Source organism: Schistocerca piceifrons, chromosome 2, assembly GCF_021461385.2.
Source record: "Schistocerca piceifrons isolate TAMUIC-IGC-003096 chromosome 2, iqSchPice1.1, whole genome shotgun sequence".
Taxonomy (NCBI): domain Eukaryota; kingdom Metazoa; phylum Arthropoda; class Insecta; order Orthoptera; family Acrididae; genus Schistocerca; species Schistocerca piceifrons.
Window position 1 is genome coordinate 576,288,260 of NC_060139.1, and position 14,774 is coordinate 576,303,033.

At 38.2% G+C, this 14,774-nt stretch overlaps 1 protein-coding gene across 1 annotated transcript in view; it reads right to left on the bottom strand.

Annotated features, from left to right (window-relative positions):
* LOC124775604 overlaps nucleotides 1–14,774 on the bottom strand; it is an 87,572-nt gene that overhangs the window by 66,294 nt on the left and 6,504 nt on the right. Inside the window, exon 2 of the mRNA XM_047250435.1 lies at nucleotides 8,375–8,473. The gene's annotated coding sequence lies outside the window, so the exon portion shown is untranslated. The remainder of the gene's footprint in view (nucleotides 1–8,374; nucleotides 8,474–14,774) is intronic.

Consider the following 14,774-nt stretch of genomic DNA (forward strand, 5'->3'; position numbering starts at 1 on the left):
TTTATCAGTAATTTATTCCTCATAAACCACTCTGTGACGTTTTCACTTGTGACTTTAGCATTTAAACTTAGAGCCATTTCATTTTCACCTTCAATTAATATGCTTGTGTCATCTGCAAATATCACTGGTTCGGAGTGATGAACGTGTAGGGGGAAGTCGTTTATGAAAATTAAGAAGAGAAAGGGACCTAAAATTGAGCCTTGTGCTACACCATGGGTTAATGTGGAAGGTTTCGATTGATAAGCTTGGAGTTTGTTTTTTCCCATGTGTTTTACCTCTGTTATCTGAGAGCGATTTTCTAGGTAGGATTTCAGCCACTCGTGTGGCAGGCCTCTTACACCATACCACTCTAACTTTCTTAGGAGAATTTCATGGTCTATTAGATCAAATGCTTTTGTTAAATCCAGGAAAATCCCTGAAAAATTTTTGTGATTATCCACTGAATTTAAAATACAATTTATGAGGCTAAAAGTGGCTGTTTCAGTACTGCACTGAGGCCTGAAGCCATGCTGACATCCTGAAATCATTTTTTTTTGTGTGTTAAAGAAATCAGTTAGTTGTAGCAGAACTAGTTTTTCAATGATTTTTGAAAAACCTGATAGGAGTGACACAGGCCTATAGTTGACCATCTGCTGCCGATCGCCCTTTTTGTAAAGGGGTACAAGTTTTGCAGTATTTAACTGTTGTGGGAAAATACCACTTGATAGTGAAGAATTGCATATATCTAGCAGTGGTGTGAGTATCTGTTCAGCTGATACTTTTATAATATAGTCTGGCACATCGTCGACTCCGGCTGAATATTTATTTTTTAATGACTTAATGCTGTTTAACAGTTCTTCCCTACTTATTGGTTTCTTTCAGTGCCATTTCCTTCTCAGGAACTAAAAAAATAACAATAAAATAAAATACCTAATGCTTCAAAATATATTCCTCATGAAAATCTAACACAAACAATGCTGTGGCTGCAATGAGGAGCTTCATGGGTTCATCTGATGTGTGATGCAAGCATGTCAAAACATGAAACTCTTTCAACATTCACCACACTTACTTACAAAATATATTTCTGAATATTACTGCTGTGGAAGATCACGATATCATGAACAGGCTGCTAAGATATACATAAAGCAACCACAGGTTGTCAATCACAGAAACATCTACCCATTCATTATCGATGATCCTTTGATTAGTCCAGGGTCTTGTGAATGCTGCTGCTTGAAACCTATCCAAATAACATCAATCAATCAATGTGTTTTTCTTCTCCAATGAAGCTAACTTCATCATCTTAATAAAATATTTTTTAATCAAAATTGTTTCATGCAGGAGAAATAACCTAGTCCTATTGCACCCTTTCTAATGTCACACATGAATGAAGCAAATATTAAAATAAAGATTAGGAGAATACAAAACGCAGTATAACATGAAGTAATACATTTAGAATAGACACCACTGTCCATTTACATATTTAGTAAGCAAGATCATTAGAGATATAAGAATCAAAGTAGAAGTAAGAAGCAGAAATGCCCAAGCAAAAAGTGCCTTCAGTAAAAAGAAGAAGCTATTAAGCACAAAAATTAACAGCCCCAAAAATGAGGAAAAGGCTTCTGAAAATATATTTTTGGAATGTGGAGCCATGTGGCCATGAAACTTGAAATCTGGGGACTGAGGAAGGAAAAGACAGAATTCCTTTAAGAAGTGATGTTACAAGTACATCCTGAAAATCACACGAACTGATAAGATGATGAATGATAGAGTTCTCAACACATTCCAGTCAGCCCACAGTGACTGTTGCATCTCTCCAGAAGTTGTAAACTTTTTCAACCTCTTTGTGTGACTCCTGCTTATAAGATAAAAGAAAAAAGCAGATTACAATCCATTTCATAAATATGGTCATCAATGTTAAAACCATCATCACCAATCTCAAAACTGGATTTTCAAGCAGTCACAGAATTTCTTCATAAGTCAACCTGCCCCCACTTTATGACACACTTTTGCAAACAAAACAACCAAAGAAGCATACTGCAACAACAAATATGCAGGAACTGATCTTACATGTTAATATGTTTTTCGAGTCATGTAGCACCTTGTGGAAGCAGGAACATCCACTAGTGGCTCTCTGAAGTAGTACAAGACTGAGCAACTAACTTCAAGCCATAACTGCTCAGAAGCAATGCATTGTGAAGTAACTATAAGGAAAGCCACACTTGGACATTCTTCGAGTGCTGACTGGTAGGGAAACACAAAGCACATGTAATTTCTATGGACGATCACTGGAATGTGTTAAAAGAGTAGAAAAGAGAAGTTTATGGAAAACTATTAAAAATGAAAAATCGAAATTACTGGAGGGGAGACCCTGAAAATAACAATAGAATTGTAAGTCAATGTGGAAAAAAGTGAAGGCACTAGAAGAAGGTTATGACGGAAATACATACATCAAATTACAAAAGGTGTCAGCTATAATTTCTACAAAGTACTGAAGAAAAGGACAGGAATGAAGTTTGCTGTTATCAGTGCTGTTGCCAATGACACTTCTAGCAACCAGTTCTCAGATTAAGCATAAGGAAGGAAGGGAAAGACAAATTATAAGGTTTCCTACAACACATAAATTCAATTCATCACAACTTTGTTTTCATGAAAGAAGTGATAATGGAAAGGAAGCCACCATTTTTTCATGGTGTTGGTTTGGAAGAAAGCAGTTAGTACCAAGGGACAAAATGTTTACCACCAATCCTTTCATACAGAGCTGTCTCTGTATGGTGATAGTCACCACAGCAGTTATAGTGTGTGTGTATATATATATATATATATATATATATATATATAAAAACTGCTAGTCTTTATGATCCAATATTTCAATTGCATCATACAGACCCGCCAGATTAACCGAGAGCACTAATGTACTGCTTCCTGGATTCGGGTAGGCGCACCGGCCCCATATCGAATCCACCCAGCCGATTAACGATGAGGGCTGGCGTGCTGGCCAGCCTGTGGTTTTTAGGCAATTTTCGACAATCCACTAGGTGAATACTGGGCTGGTCCCCATGTCCTGCCTCAGTTACACGACTCGCACACATTTGAAAAATGTTCGCACTATTTCATGGCTTACACTAGACACTGACTGCTGGGGTACACTACTTTCATCCCAGGGGGTATGGGGTGGCAACAAGAAGGGCATCCAGCCACCCTCTGACACTAACACTGCCAGCTCCTTGGTAACTGGGCCGACCCCACGTTGAAGTGGGACAAAAGCCCAAGCAAATGGTGATGATGATTTCAAGTGCAATATACTATTCTTAAATTTTATTATTGTTTCACTTTATGAGTGAGTGTTAAGTGCAATATAACCTTTACTGATTTAGTATTGCTATTTGATTTGATTCATTTAGACACAGAGTGAATTGGCATTAACAACATTTTCGTGAACAACATGAAATACATTTACCATGACAAACTGAAATACTTAGATGTAATGCATTCAGACCACTATATTTGTAATATTTTGAGCATGTACTGTAACCTTTGAATATACGTCTGGAAGATACTAATCCAAAAACTCCTCTCTTAGAATAAAAACTTGAAATATTATAGTGTTTGTAAACTTTGTAATAATTTATGTCACATTATGTACAGGCATGGATGAGTGTGTGGCATTTTTGGAAATTTATTTCTTTTTCATTTCCCTGGGATGAGATGCATACCACAGTGGGTTAAATATTAGTATAGAGGGTTGCTGGGTTCGAATTATGTAAAATTTTGGGCAGAATTTAATGTAATTGGACAAACCTTTTTTCCAAAAGTTCCCAATTTTTGATAGGTTTCAGTTGAGGGATGTAACAAAACAGTGTCTGTCACTCAACTGCTCTTTGATTCTAATACAGCTGCACATTGCTCTAGTGCTCAACACAATTTTCCAACCTAAGGGATTTTTTTTAGGTCGTCAAAAATGCCTTGCTGGAATGATTGCATAGGAAAGGAATCTCACAGAAGTGGTCAAACTGTATGGACATATCATTGGCGGTAAGGGCACATATAAGTGATTTACTTATGAAGGGTGAATTTACTGAGGAACCTCATCACTGAAAGAATATGAGATATGCTGATCTTGTAAGAGGCAAAATTTATTTGAATGATTCATCAATGTTTCAGTAACAAGCACAACCAAGAAACATCTGATCATTATTGGACGTGTCTTAACACATGATACAGATTATTTGCAAAGGTAACTGTGCTATCATTTATTTGAGAAAGAGAGTACTAGTTAAACCAGTGGATTATTCAGAACTGCTTTATGGAAACTGTGAACATATGGAGATAAACGAGACTAGAATTTGATAAAAGCATATTAATTATCTTAGGAAGTAATAAATGCATTGTACGCAGATGACATGTCCTCATTTACTTCCTTCAGAAATAAGGTGACCAACTTTTCTGTATTTTCTGGGATCTCCCATATTACAGCAATTTATTTTTTTAATCTTCCTGGCTCCCTTGTTCCCTGTCAGTTTGTCGAGTATATTTCATCAGTGATCTCTGCTATGAATATTAATTTCATGTTGATTGCTTTTATTCCTAGTCTTGATAGTGTGTACTGTACTACTGGTTGGAAAAAAGAGACATGTTGCTTACAACAAATACCCTGAGAAGCAGTAGGTAGTATATCCAGTTCTCTGAACACGTTTCAGCATGCTGTTGTTTCCACCACGAATGAGTCTTATTACATACTTAAGCACTCTACAAATTTTCTCTTGGTTTGTGGCGTTACACCAGAATATGATAATGTATGACATGATAAAAATGAGAAACATATGCCAATGTTTTTTGTAAGAAAGCATGATGTAGCGGTGTAGATGAAATTTATTGTGACTAACTCTCCTTTAAACCTTTAAAATCATGGTTAGGTGTTCATAATCTCCCTATAAACCAGGATGTTGTTTACCCTATACAGAAATAATGTGAAAATTTAGGTGCACTTTATTATAGACATGTTTCCGGAGTAAGTTAGATGCACAGTATATTTTGTTTATTAAATATAGAATGAGACTTGATTGTAAACTTTCCCTTCCTCCACCTTTCTTCCTCTTAACACAACTGAGGCATTTGTTAAATAACTGATCACATACTAAAAATTAAAAAGAGGGTAAAATTACAGCCCAATAACTTTTTATTTAATATCTATACATGTGGTAGCAGCTGCAAATTGTTTGCGTGAAGACTGTTCATTAGTAAGTCTCCACAAAATATGCACAGGAAGAAACAATTTATTTGTGGTCTCTTCTAGGATCATATATTTCAAAATTTTAATGGTGAACTGCATCGAAATGCAGAATGCCCCTCTCTTAATCTCAGCCGCTTAAGTTGAGTGAGCATTTTTGTTACACGTTTGTACTTACTAAACAAACCTGTGACAAAATATGATGACCTTATTTGAATATTCTCTATTTCATCACTCCATCCTATCTGGTAAGGATCCAGTAATTATGAGCAATACTCAAGTACTGGACGAAAAGGTGTTTTGTAATCTACATCTTTCATGGACGGACTATGCTTCAAAATGTTCAAATATGTGTGAATTCCTAAGGGACCAAACTGCTGAGGTCATCAGTCCCTAGGCTTACACAGTACTTAAACTAACTTATGCTAAGAACAACACACACACCCATGCCTGAGGGAGGCCTCAAACCTCTGGCGGGAGGGGCCATGCAATCCGTGACATGGCGCCTCAAATCCTGCAGCTACTCCGCACGGCTGCTATGCTTCCTAAGTGCTGCCGTAATGAATCTCAGTCTGGCATCAGCCTTTTCTGTGATAGTTTTATGCTGTCCTTTCACTTGCAATTGTCACATATTGCATACTCCTAGGCATTTAACGACTGCTTCCAAAGACTGTCCAACAATCACGTAATCATCCAATAGTCAGTATTTCCACCTGTTTATTTGCAATATGTTATATTTGCTTGTGTTTAGGGTTGGCTGCAATTCCATGAGCCAAGTGTTGATCCTCTGCAGGTCTTCCTGCATTTTTCAACAACTTCGTAGCGTTGTGACATCTCTATACATAACAGTGTCACCAATGAACAATCATATGGAGCCTCTGATATAATCTATTAGTGCACTAGCTTCTGATGTAATCTATTAGTGGAATAGTTATGGTCCCATAACACATCCTTTTCTATTTTCATGGAACTCTTCAATCTAATCACAAAGCTCGTCCCATATTCCACACTAAGCACAATTTTTTTCATTGGGTAACTGTGCAGTTACCTTCTCCAAGTTGAGGTACATGACATCAAGCACCACTATCTACACCTTCCGGTTCTGGGTATTGTGTACAAACAGAGTGAGCTGTGCTCAACATGATCACTGTTTTAGGACTCCATATTGATTACAACAGAAGAGATTTTCAGTCAGCACAAAGTCACAATACACAAGCATTAGACATGGTCTAAAATTCTGCAATGGACTGGTGTCAATGGTATAAGCCAATATTTGTCTGTATGTGTGTGTGTGTCTCTGATAACAGGAATAGCATGTGGATTTTTGAAATCACTTAGAACACCCATTCCTCTAGTGACTTATGACAGACAGACGCTACAAGAGTTGTAATTTGTTTTGCATATTCTATATAAAACCATATACATATTTTGACAGGCCAAAATGCCTTTCCTTTGTTAAGATGAATTAGTTGATTTTCTAGTCCATGGTCACTTATTTTGACATATTTTATTTTGGCCTTTGTGTGATAATTTAAAGGAGGAAGCTCAGTATCATCTTCCTCAATGAAACAATTCTGGAAAAAGGAACTTTGTATTGTGGCCTTCTCTCTATCATCCTCCATTTCAGTGCCAGTATGGTCACTGTGAGTCTCCATAGATCTCTTTGATCCATTTACTGATTCAATATAACACCAAAATTTCTTAGGATTTTCTGTCAGACTGGTGACAGAATTTAACTTTCAAATTTGTTGGATGTTAATTTTTGCTAAATTCAGTTTTTGTTTATCAATGAGGCTTTAGCTGCATTTAAATCTGTAGAGAAGCTCTCTTTGTTTTTGGTGCAGTTTTCTAACATCGCTGTCAAATGACAGTGGGTACTTTCCATCCCTTTGCTCAGTACATACTTCTCTAAAGTGTAACAACATTATGAGAAGGAAAGTTGCTACTCACCACATAGCAGAGATGCTGAGTCACAGATAAGCACACCAAAAAGATTCTCACAATTGAAGCTTTTGGCTATTAAGCCTTTCTCAACAATAGGCGCACGGACGCATGCGCGCGCACACACACACACACACACACACACACACACACACACACACAAACACACACACACAAATGCAACTAACACACACAGCTGTAGTCTCAGATAACTGAAACCACACTGCATTTGCATGAGTGTGCGTGTCTATTGTTGACTAAGGCCTTAATGGCTGAAAGCTTTAATTGTGAGAGTCCTTTTGTTGTGCCTATCTGTAATTCAGCCTCTCTGCTATATGGTGAGTAGCAACTTTCCTTCTCATAATATTGTTACATTCTATCCTGGATTTTCCATTGTCTAAAGTGCATCATACAACAATCTTGAAATTCGTTCATTTACACTCAACTTTTTCAGCCTCACTCACAGATGTATGCTTAATGTTGACTGCTCTAGCGGTTTTCAATCTGATTCTTGTTGCACTTACTAAGCATAATATCATCCAATTTTTCTTTCCATTCATAAAGACACACATGTAGCCAGTGATGATATAATGGCCTTATGATTAATGGTTCTGTGCTCTACACTAACTGAGTCAAATATTTCAAACCTTTTGTAATGAAGATATCTGAGATGTTACCCTAATGAGTCAGTTCTCTGAATAACTGCTGAAGCGAATCAACAGATGAAGGTTGAGAACAAGTTCGCGATTCCTTGTCCCTACTATCTGCCATAATCACTCAAGTCTCCCAGTCTACACTGGCAAGTTTAAAATCTTACCCTAATACTATAAAATGACCAGAAAATGTATACCCAAGCTTCTTCAGGTTTTCCCTGAAATGTTATGCCACTATTCTCCCCAAGGGAGTTGTATACCAGTATGGATACAGTACCCTTTACACAATATTTTGAAAGGTAACATATGTAAGCACCCTATAAATTCTATATACAAGAACTATAACATGGATTTTACAGATTATCAAAAAATATCTTCAATGAAGGCTTACAACCAAACTTGCAACTAAACAATTATTGAGAAACATAAATTCTGTAACAGACACAATGCACATTACATGTAAACAAACCTCTGAGCAATAAATCATGGGAATAGCCATGTTAATTTCCATAACAAAACAAAAGATAAAAGTTACAAACTGTGTTAAATGTTACATTATTGATTAAATTACCTTTGGAACTTTATGTCTCATCTGAAAACTTAGGAGACAGAGACACTGAAATGCTTCCTAGTTTTGGTCAGTTCTATCCCAACCAGAAAACAGCCAGATCTGAAATATGAAAATTGCATTGTAATTTTGAATTCGAAAGCATAGGTGGTTCACAAAATTGTTCACAACAGAATTTCTTTTATTACTTGTAAATTCTTATACAGAACATAAAACAGATGTAACCTATTCGTAGTAAAGCACAAAACTGCAAAACACCTGTTTGACAATCAGAATGGAAAAAGATGCTGAAATCAAATTAAGTAGACCATTGTCAACATGATATAAGCATCATATTGCCATAAATAAATATCGATAGTTACTGTGAGCTTTATTCTCAATCTGTGTGTTTCACATTTTTCTAGTTTTTGTAATGGTATTAACCTGCTTCAAAAGTGTGTAAACTAAAACCAGAATAACTACTCCAGCCTGAACCAGGGGGTTTTACGAGGTCTTTGACATAATGGTGCAGATGACGCAGTTGGTTGTCAGGGATGCTAAAGTGTTGATGATCACACTAAAAACTGTTGCCATCATTAATATATGTGAATATCCTAATCAATTGCAAAAGTGTATCATAATCTGGAATTAAACCATCTGGTGGAAAATGACATCATGGCCAAGACTATTTATTTAAAGGCAAATGTCAAACATAAACCTGCTACCAGACCCATGTTACAAGTTTGCACATGAAGAAGAAGCAGCAGCCTGGGCGATTACTGTCAAAACTTTGACATCGTAAAGCAAAGTACAGTTAATTCAGCTACTCCTTCTTCACTTTGTCCAAATTTAGATACACTAAGGTAGAAGACTAGTGCTAAAATTTGGTCATAACCAAAAGGTATTAGAACAGGTAAATGAAACAATGTTAGAGGTGATCTATAAAAGCATTCAATTATCATTTTTTAATCCACCTTCAAAACTTGTCTTCAACAAAATTATTTCACATTTGAGCTCCATACTAACCTCACTAGGCATTAAACAAGATGTGTCTGAAAACTTTGGTGAATGGTCCCATATGTTAAAAAATGCAGTTGTTAAGATGAGGCACCCATTGAGAGCTATGTCAGCAAGTGTGCAAATCACCAAAGCAAAGCAGTAGCTTCGTTACTAATAGAGTCATTGTAATTACTAAGGTCACTGAAAAATGGAGTGCAAAATGGAGCAACACATTGACACAGATTTTGGGTTCAAGTTAAGGAAAATGGTGATGGAGACTCATGAAATATTAGTGCAAGTGTACAGTGTCGATGCTTTGAGCAGAAGTGTGTGTCTGAGTGGTTTATACACTTTAGATATGGAAAAGAAGTTGTCGAAGATGAGCCACATTTGGGTCAACAATCAACAAGCACAATCTCAGACAGCATTGAACAGACTTGATGGATGTTTGTTGATGATGGGCAGCAATCTTTGAGAATGATAGCAGAAGAATTGAAGATAAGGAAATACAGTGCAAGCACTATTGTTCAGGAAGATCTAAAAAGGTGGAATATTTGTGCCCAGTTTGTACCACACATGCTGACAGATGAGCTGAAACAAACCCAAATGGAAACATCTGGAGATTTCATCAACATGCATGACTATAATCCACAGTTTACAAATATCATCATTATAGGAGATGAGACCTGATGCAACCAATACAATTTGGAGACCAAGCAACAGCCAATTGCATGGTGATCACCATCTTCCCTGCCCCCAAAAAATAGGTCGACTGATAAAATCCAACGTTAAGATGATGTTGATCACATTTTTTGAGAGAAAAGGGCTTGATCCATCATGAATTTCTACCTGGGAGTCAAACTATCAACACAGAAGCTTATGAGGGATTTTTTAAATGGCTGTTGCAATGCATCTGGTAGTTTTGACAGGATCTGAGCAGGAGTGTACAGTGGAATTTCCTCCACGGAAACACTCATTCCCACAGTGCAATCCATGTGGTCTACTTTCTCACTCAATGTGACTGTTCTTGTACAACCTCCTTATTCTCCAGATTTGGCATCAGCAGACTTGTTTTTGTTTCTTCACCTTAAATTAGCCCTGAAAAGCTTACACCTCGCAGACATTGTAGATATCCAACAACAATTGGCCAAAGAGCTTCAAGCAATTCCACAAGAAGCATATGCTGACCATTTATGACAGCTTTGAAACTAATGTCATGAGTGTCCAACCTACGTTTGCAATATACATTCCACTTAGAATTCAGAACTTCATTGCTATTAATATTCATGATATAATGTGAGAAAAACTGAAGACTCACACCTGCTACAACTGTGTAAAGGAGATGTGCTACATCCTGAAAAAACTTGATGAATTACACCACAAGAAATAATGACTGCTTAATACTCTCTCCTTTCTCCTGATGTGCTGTGGTAAACAAGTTGTACCATATACCAATCTTTGCATCGGAAACACACATTAAAACACAAACAGCAGACAGAATTAAGCACCCTGGCCAGCAGACTCAGTCCCTGTGCATGGGAGTGGGTGGACAGCACTGCATGGTCTAGAGCTAAGTCCATCAGGAATACAGCCACAGCATAAAAATCTCTTGAATACTGGCCACCAGGCAACTCAAAGAATCATGCAGGGATGGTCATCAACTTAGCCACCGAAGAACCACATACCAACTCCCTGTCAGTTCCCAGCAATAAAATCACATGAGCTGTGGCTAGACATTCTCCTAAAGCAGCTAAAAAACTCATACATGTATGCTTAACTGACAAAGAGCAGCATCTCAAGAAACAGAGGATGCAGCCTTGAGAGATTTGAGGAAAGACAATGTATGATAATTCCTCCAGAAAACCAGTGCTATGAGCCCATATTGCTACCAAAAGAGCTCTACATGGAAAAGATGAAAAACTTTATAACCAACCCTATCAAAGGCACATCAAAGTAAGATCTCACTAAGAATGTCTTTAAGAGAATGTTGACAGTTTTTCAGGTGCCTGATCTGCTGAAAGAGGCAACCTGGAAGTTATGTCTTTAAGGACTTATACCTCAAAGAACACATAGGTATTTTCAAACTCATAAAGAATGTGTACTCCTTTGTACCATAATCAGCAACGTTGGGGCTCCACATATGGTCTTTCAAAGTACTTGAAGGACATTCTCATTATGTATGTTCCCAATCCAAACCCCATATCCATAGCTCACAGGTGTTTCTACTGTGGCTTAGTCAATTTACCTTCATGACACTGATACACCAACATTTGATATGGTCCTAATTGCCTGGCACACCAGATGAATCTGTAAAGCTAATCATTAAAACAATTCACGACAGACCTCTTTAGGCATGTTCTTAGCCATGTCTATTTTCTCTTTGATGGTGAATGCTACTTTATAAAAAGACCAATAGAGTAACATCTTATCCATGACATAACAAGCAGATGGAGCATTTTAAAAATGAAGCAATGAAATCAGTCATTTGGAAGACAGGTTGCCCTTTTTCTATTTACAATTTGGTCACACAAAGAGACAAATTAGAAATTTTCTACACTGTCTAAATTCAGTACATTATAACATAACTCTTACCCAATCAGCCACATTATAGAGAAGTTCAGCCATTGAGCAAGCATGCCATTTTTCATAACATTAGTAGGTGCACAGCATATATTGTACACATGTAAAGAATAGCTGTCTTTATGTTACCAAGGTAAACATGTATAAGCAAAATTACCATTTAATCTTAGTTTAACTAAACAATGATAAAATAAACTAATACAATATGAGATAAAGCACTGTTTAACTAAACAGTAATGAAACAAACTTTCATTTATACCATTCTGTTGCCAAGGACAGATGTTCCCCACAGTAACGGCCCATTCAAAACATTAAACAGCACAGTTGTATCAGAAGCCAGTCAACTACTTATTTGATTACCAATTATCTTATAGACAATTGCCTTATTGTGGGCTTGTGCCGCTAGCTTGTATTCTGGGTCATTTTTTTGCACACAACATAAATTTTTTCTCATCTAGCCTACTTTTCTTTATATTACTGCTGACCACCTCCATGTATGACGACTCAGTTTATCACTTTGTTAGCTGAAACAATGTTGAAGGAATAGGTATGGGCTCATAATTGTGAAACAACAATGGAACAGTGCAAAGCAATTTCATTTGCAGTTGACGTCCTTTATACATATGTTTGCCCACTCGAGGCTTAAGGGGTGTTGCATATTCCACTTACCTAGCAATATTATAACTCTCCATTTAGTATGTAAATGTCATTTTGGATTAAAAGTTAAATTTCCTTACAAATACAAGTTAGTTGAAAAACTAACATAGTCATGCTGAAGATTATAACATTAAAAACATTATAGGAACCCTCAGGCGAAAACAAATAATGGCAGAAGTAAAGGCAAAAATCATCATATAACTGAGTCATAGACAGGCGCACAAATAGGCACATCCTACCCAAGATCTTTCCCACCCCTCCTAAAGTGGTATTCCACTGCCTATCCAACCTACACAATTTTCTGGTCCATCCGCATACCACTCCCATTCCCAACCCCGTGCCACAGGGATCATACACTTCTGGAAGACCGAGGTACATGTGCACAGTTCACTCTCCCAACACTTTCTACTCCAGTCTGGTCACAGGCTTTTCCTATCCCATCAGAGGCAGAGCCACCTGTGAAAGGAGCATCCCTGCTGCAGTCACTGTACAGCTTTTTGTGTCAGCATGACAACCAGCCAGCTGTCCGTCAGAACAAATGGCCACAGGCAAATTGTGTCCAAGAACAAAGTTGACCATCCAATGGCACAACATGCTTGAATCCAATGGCTGCTTCACAATGCTTGCCATCTCGATTCTTCCCTCAAACACCAGTTTTTCTGAATTATGAAGAGAGAAAGAGAGAGAAAGGGGGAGGGAGGGAGGGTGAATGTATATATGTGAGAATGTATGTGTCTGTGTATGTACGTGTGTTTATGTATATATATATTTATGAAGGTTGTTGAGATTGTGGAGGAATGCAGATAGAATGTCCTCATCCTTGATCCAGATTGCAAAGATGTCATCAATGAATCTGAACCAGGTGAGGAGTTACGGATTCTGGGCGGTTGGGAATGATTCCTCTAGATGGCCCATGAATAGGTTGCCACAGGGTGATGCCATATGGGTGCCCACTGCCGTAACCTGGATTTGTTTGTAGGTGATGCCTTCAAAGGAGAAGTACTTGTGGGTGAGGATACAGTTGGTCATAGTAACCAGGAAAGAGGTGGTAGGTTTGGAATTTATCAGGTATTGGGAAAGGTAGTGTTCGATAGTGCCAAAGCCATGGTCTTTAGGAATGTTAGTCCAAAGGAAGGTGGCATCAACAGTGACACGCAGAGCACCAAGTCATAAAGGAACAGGAACTGTGCAGAGTCAGTGGAGGAAATGGTTGGTATCTTTTGCAGATGAAAGGCTGAAGCTGTTGCTCTATGAAAGCAGAAATTTTCTCGGTGAAGGCAAGTAACCAGCCACAATGGGGCATCGTGGGTGATTGCGTTTGTGGACTTAGGAAGCATATAGATAGTAGGAGTGGAGAGAGTGGTAGGGGTGAGGGGAGAGATGGACTCTAGGGAGAGGTTCTAGGATGGGCCTAAGGATTTGAGAAGAGACTGGAGTTCCTGCTGGATTTCTGAAGTGGGATTACTGTGACAGGATTTGTAGGTGGATGAATCTGGGAGCTGGTAGAGTCCTTCTGCGAGGTAATCCTTGTGGTTCAAAACAACAGTTGTGGAGCCTCTGTCAGCAGGTACGTTTATAAGCCTCTTTAGGTGGTGGACTGTGGTTCTTTCTGTGAATGTAAGGTTAGCCTGCATGTTGAGAGATTTGAGGAATGATGGTGAGACCAGGTTCGAGGTTAAGAAACTCTGGAAAGTCAACAGGAGTAATTTGGGGGCAGCGGGAGTGGATCTTGTATGGATAGAGGGGTGAGCTGAGTTGCGCAGGGTTCAACATTGGACTGTGGTTGAGTCTGTTTGGTAGCATTGGTGTTTCCATTGCACTGATCAGGAGAAGGAGAGAAGGTCTTCAACAAGTTCAGCTTGATTGAATTTGGGAGTGGGACAAAATGTGAGGCCTTTGGAATGGACTGATACTTCTGTGGGCTAAGGCTTTTGAAGGAAAGGTTCATGACTGTGTTCTTGGTCTGCTTAGACTCTGGATTCTGTATGGAGGCAGTTTTTGAGGGTGGGATAACTATAGTACGTTTGCAAGGCAGGATTTGTCAGTTTTGGCGGGATGTGGGCAGGTTTAGAGGTTGTTGTAGAGATGGTGGATAGTGATAGTCCAATGTGGGAGTAGAAGGTGAACAGGTTAGAGAGTTTTTTGACATGGTGTTGTGCATGGTGCTCTAGTTTCTGGAGAGCAAGTG